The following is a 6,524-nucleotide window of genomic DNA, read 5'->3' on the forward strand; positions in this document are numbered from 1 at the left end:
TAGGTATAGACAAATGGGAAGGGATGGATCTCCCTAAGAAAAAAGAAATAGAATACATATTTATGGATGTCAGAGGAGGGATAGGATGAGATTTAAGGGTCAAACAGGGAGGAAGAGACAACAGAGTGGTGAGGGATATTTGAGGGATCACATGGGAATCCATTATATTGGAAGATGCCTAAAATATATGTATATATGGAGGTGATCTAAATAGAATTATCAAATAATTCAGGAAACAGAGTCCCAACTGAATATTCATGGTCACAAAATAAAGACTGTAGTTCCAGGAATGAATCACATCTAATAGCATTGTTAAGGGGCCCCAGGAGAATTCCCAAACAACTCAGGCTATTGCAGAAGACAACACCTAAACAACTCATTGAACATGGAGAAGTTGAGTTGGTGATTTCCTAGAGTCTTCAACCCTACTGACTAGTGTTCATCATAATAAAAGGTACCTTGCACAATACCAAAGGAATGATGTGAACAGCAAACCAGCCTCAAACCTTCCATTTACAATGGTGACCTCTGTTCAAGATAAGCTGGTTCAATAGCAGTACAAAGTTTGTGGGACAAACCAAGCAATATTTGATTTGATTTAAAGTCTAACCCATGAGATGGAACCCATCTACAACACTGTTCATGTGGTCAAGAACATGACACCAGATAGCCTAGGAACCTAGGGGAATATCAAATACTACTGTTCTGTTAAAGGAACATAGCAGTTAAATAATTTCTAATGAAATTCTGCCATACTCATAGGTAATATTTTGCTCATTCATCAGCAGAGAAACTTCTTCCCGCAATGTGTTCTCAAGCTTAAAAAATGTACTTAACATGGTGCCATTTGGGAGGCCTGGGTAGTCTATGGAGCCTCTGGTAATGGAATCAGTATTTATCCCTAGTACACGAATGGACTTTAAGAGCCTATTCCTTGTGGAGGGATTCTTTCTCAGCCTAGATACATGGAGGAGGGCCTATGTCCTGCGCCCTGCATGTCAGACTTTGATGTTCCCTCATGGGAGGCCTCACCCTCCCTGAAGAGTGGATAGAGTGTGGAATAGAGAGCATGGAAGGAAGGGAGGACGAGGGAACTGTGGTTGGTATGGAAAATAAGATTGTTTTTAACTTAAATAAAATTTATTAAAAAAGAATTGTTGGAAAGATTCCAGTCTTCAGTATAAAGACTGAATGTGTCCTAATAAACAGAACCAACACAAACAATTTCATAAAAAATAACATAATTAAAGGCTTTATAAATTCTTAAATTCTAATTAAAATTAAAACATAAACAAAACTTATACTTAAAATAAAAAATGAAATACTGTGGGATAATTTCAAATATGAATATAAACAAATAGCTTTGGAGACCCATATTGACCTGGTGGGCAAAGAAGAGTAAATAGCAACTAGCCAGTAAACACAATGGGAAAAATGGCTCAATCACAAATACAAATAGTTTGCAAATGATGTAGCATAGAACACAGACTTTTTATTTTTAAAGAGAATATTTTCCTTGAGACCCAAAATCAGGAGAGGGTGCTGACTATCAATTGGAGTCTGCTTCTGGAATAGTTTTTGAGAACCATTTGATGGTATTAGTGTTTGTAGATCCAGACTGTAAAATTCTTTGAAGGTCTTCAAAGCCTGACCATTTAGAATAAAAATGAAACAACAACCACAAAGTGAATGTCATTGTGAATGGAAGAGTTACAAAAATCAGGGTGAAATTCAAGACAGAATTACTACCACAAATAAAGGACTAGACTGATGTTGTGTTTATAGACAAGGACACCTGTGATATCTATGTCCATTCACAGCCTTGAATATCCATTCTATACAGACATTATTGTGAATGAAGTAATCCATTTGATTCCTAGAGTACCTTGGGATATTTAGGAAAAGAGTTTTTCTAGTTATTGGCATGGGATTTTTCTTAAGTGTTTCATTGCAGTATTCACTTTAAAATAAGTTGGGCTTGGTGCTGTCTTTCTCCTTCTTCCTTCTCTATTTTCTAAAGAGATACTTTCAGGCCTCTTGTACTGGACATATGGAGTGGCAGCACAATAACCAAGTAAACAAAAGTAACTGTTCCAGCTATTTCTATTTATAGAGTCAAGCCACGTCAAGTCAAGTCCTTTAACAATAAGAAGGTTATGTTATACTGTTTTGATTTCACTTGAAGAGAAAAGAACACTGTATTTTTGGTACAAATGTTAAAATAATGTGTCCTCACTGAAAATCAAAAATGTAATATTCACCTAAACAACATAAGCTGTGGCCCTCAACGATTTACAATGTCTTTGAAGCTGCCAAGAGGTGGTAAAAACACTAATTTTAACAAGATAACAAACTGTATTTCTTTTATGATATTCCTGCCGTGGTGAAAATGGAAATTATTGATGCTGGGAACAGTGCCCGTAGTGCTGTTAATCACTGCATTGCTATTAATTGATTTCCCTAGGCATGAGCCAAGACTTGCTAGGATACCACTTAATATACCCCACTACCACTCCAACAAAGCTGTTTGATACCTCTTAGAAAGTAGAGATTTTTTAGAGTGAAATGCATTCTTATTCTAATACCAGAGAAACCTCTGTTTGGCAGAAGAGCTAGTCAGTTTAACTTTTGGAATGTTAGAGAATAGAATTTTCCTTCCCTCTGTATTACCATAAAATAATTTGAAATTAGGTATTGAAATATCCACTCCAGTTACCTCTCATGTATATTCAGAATTCCTGAGAATTTTTTTTATTTAAATTAGAATTAACCTTGCTTCACGTGTCAATTCTAGCTGCCTTGAACGCCCTACCTAACCCACATCCAACAACCCACGAAGTCCCACGCAATCCCCACTCCACTCTCCAGGGAGGGTGAGACCCTCCACAGGGGATCTCCAGAGTCTTTCATACCATCCTGGGCAGGGTCTAGGCCCTACCTCATATGTCCAGACTGAGAGAGCATTCCTCCATGTGGAAATAGCATCCAAAGATCACTTGGGATAAATACTGATCTATTACCTGAGGCCTCAAAGAATGCTGAGGCCACCTGACTGACACCCACATTCAGGGGGTCTGGATCAGTCCCATGCTGGCCTCTTAGCCATCAGTCTGAGCTCCATGAGCTTCCCGTTGTTCAGGTCAGCTGTTTCTTTGGGTTTCTCCCACCTGGTCTTGACCCTTTGCTCATCACTCCTCCCTGTCTGCAAATGGTTTCCAGGAGTTCATTCAGTGTTTAGCTGTGGGTGTCTGCCTCTGCTTCTATCAGTCAATGGATGAAGGCTCTGGGTGGCATAAAAGATAGTTGTAAATCTCATTATTGGGGAAGGATATTTAAGGTAGCCTTTCTACTGTTGCTTAGATTGCCAGTTGGTGTCATCCTTGTAGATCTCTGAAAATCTCACTAGTGCCAGATATATCCTCAAACCTATAATGAATCCTTCTATTATGGTATCTTTCATTCTGCTCTCCTCAATTATTGCCCCGACTCAACCTTACTGATCTCCCATGTCCTCCTCTCATCTTCTCTTCCCCTCATTTCCCCAGCTCCCTGACCTCTACCCCCATGTTCCCAATTAGGAAATCCTGTCCCATTCCCCTTCTCTGGGTCCTCCCTGTTTCCCAGACTCTCTGGCAGTGGGATTGTGGACACTCCCCTGCTTCATGCCTAAAATCCATATATCAGTGAGTACATACAATGGCTGGCTTACCTCACTTAGGATGGTTAATTCTAGTGCCATCCATTTGCCTGAAAATCTAAAGATTCCATTGCTTTTTCCACTGAGTAGAACTCCATTGTGTAAGTGTACCACATTTTCTCTATCCACTCTTCATTTGAGGAGCATCTAGGCTGCTTTGGGGTTCTGACTGTTACAAATCATGCTGCTATGAACATAGTGGAACAGATGTCCTTGTTGTGTGAATGGGCAGCTTTTGTGTATATGCCTAAGAATAGAAATGCTGCATCTTGTGGTCAACTGATTTCCATTTTCCTGAGGAGTCTCCATACTGATTTCAAATGTGGCTGTAGGAGTTGATAACTCCCACCAACAGTGGAGGAGTATTCCACTTTTTCCACATCTTCTTCAGCATAAGGTGTCATTGGTGATTTTGATTTTCACCATTCTGAGAGGAGTGAGATGGTATCGCAGAGTTGCTTTGATTTGCCTTTCCTAATGGCCGAGGATGTTGAACACGTTCTCAAGTGCCTCTCAGCCATTTTAGGTTCCTCTATTGAGAGTTCTCTATTTAGTTCTGTACCCCACCTTTTAATTGGATCCTTTGATGTTTTGGAGACTTGCTTCTTGAGTTCTTTGTAAATTTTAGAGATCAGCCCTCTGTCAGATGTGGGGTTAGTGAATATATTTTCCCTATTCTGTGGGCTGCCTTTTTGTCTTGTTGACCGTGTCCATTGCCTTACAGAAGCTTCTCAGTTTCATGAGGTCCCATTTGTTAATTGTCGATCTCAGTGTCTGTGCTACTGGTGTTATGTTCAGGAAGCTGTCTCCTGTACCAATCTGTTCAAGGGTACCTTCCACATTCTTTTCTAAAGGGTTCAGTGTGGCTGGATTTATGTTGAGGTCTTTGATCCAGTTGAACTTAAGTTTTGCGGATGACAATAGGCATGGGTCTATCTGCATTCTTCTACATGTCAGCATCCAGCACCATTTGTTGAAGATGCTTTCTGTTTTTCATTGTATAATTTTTAGCTTCTTTTTCAAAATTCAAGTGGTTGTAAGTGTGTGGGTTAATATCACGGTTTTCAATTTGATTCCATTAGTCTACCTGTCTATTTTTGTGTCAATACCAAACTGTCTTCAGGACTAAGTAGCTCTATAATAGAGCTTGAAACCAGGGAGGGTGATGCCTCTGGAAGTTCCTTTATTGTACAGGGTTGTGTTGGCTATCCTGGGTATTTTGTTTATCCATATGAAGTTGATTATTGTTTTTTCCAGATCTGTGAAAAGTGTTGCGGTATTTTGATGGGAATTTCATTAAATCTGTAGATTGCTTTTGGCAAGATTGCCTATTTACTATGTTAATCCTACCTATCTTATTTGTTTGATACTAGGATAGCTACATCAGCTTGTGTCTTTGATCCACTTGTTTGGAAAATCTTATCCCAAGCTTTTACTCTGAGGTCTGTCTTTGAAGTTGAGGATGGATTATGTCTTTGTGTCCATTCTGTTAGCCTGTGTCTTTTTATAGACAGATTAAGACCATTACTATTGAGGGAGATTAAGGACCATTGAGTGTTAATTCTTGTTTGTTTTTGATTTGTTGTTGGTAGTATATTATTTTTTGTGGATTTACTCTGCTTTTTCTTTTGGCTTTTGGTAAAGTTGGATATCTATTGCCCCCCCCCCATTTTTTTATAATAGTTACCTTTCTTAGGTTGAAATTTTCCTTCCAGTACTTTCTGTAGTTTTCTGATTAGTGGATATGTAATGTTTAAATCTATTTTTCTCATTGAATGTCTTCTTTTCTCCATTGATAGTGATTGAGAGCTTTACTGAGTATAGTAGTCTGGGCTGATATTCATGGTCACTTAATGTTGGTAGGATATTTATCTAGGACCTTCTGGCTTTCAGAGTTTCCATGGAGAAGTCAGGTGTGATTCTGATGTGTGTGCCTTTATATGTTACTTGGCCTTTTTCCTTTGCTGTTTTTAATATTCTTTCTTTATTTTGTATGCTGTAGTTTTGATTATTATGTGGTGAGGGAACATTTTAGGGGTCCACTCTATTTGGTGTTCTTTAGACTTATTGTATTTTCACTGGCATATCTTTCTTTAGGTTGGGAAAGTTCTCTTCAATGATTTTGTTGAATGATTTCTGTACCTTTGAGGTGGTTGTCTTCACCTTCTTCTGCCCCTATTATTCTTTTTTTTCTCATTTTATTTTTTAACATTTTTAAAAATTTTAAATAGCTTGTTTTACATGTCAATCCCAGTTCCCTCTCCCTCCCCTCCTCCCATACCCCCATCCCCCCCATCCTCCCTCCCTGTTGCCAATTCCTTCCCCATAGGGGATATCTAGAGTCTATCATTTCATTCAGGGTAGGATCCAGGAACTTCCCTAAGAGTCCAGGCAGAGAGAGCAACCCTCTTTGTGTTATGGACACATGATATCTGTTAGTATTCGAGGGATAAACACTGGTCCACTGCTCAGCAACCCATAGGTAGCCCAAGCTTCATCTTTGACTCTCACATTCAGGGGGTCTGGATTGGTCCCAAGCTGGCCTCCCAGCTGTCGGTCTGGGGTCCAAGAGGTCTCCCCTGCTTGGATCAGCTGTCTCTGCTGGTTTTGCCAGCCCATTCTTTGCCAATTTGCTCATCGCTCCTCTCTCTCTGTCGCTGGGTTCCTTGGGTTCTGTTCAGTATTTAACTGTGGGTGTTTGCCTCTGCTTCCATCAGTCTCTGGATGAAGGCTCCAGGATGGTTATAGACATCAAGTTCACTATCAGGAATAGGCATTCGAGGTGGTCTCTACGCTATTGCTTAGCTTGCCAATTGGTGTCATCCAT

This window comes from Mesocricetus auratus, unplaced genomic scaffold (assembly GCF_017639785.1).
Source record: "Mesocricetus auratus isolate SY011 unplaced genomic scaffold, BCM_Maur_2.0 Super-Scaffold_100019, whole genome shotgun sequence".
Lineage (NCBI taxonomy): Eukaryota > Metazoa > Chordata > Mammalia > Rodentia > Cricetidae > Mesocricetus > Mesocricetus auratus.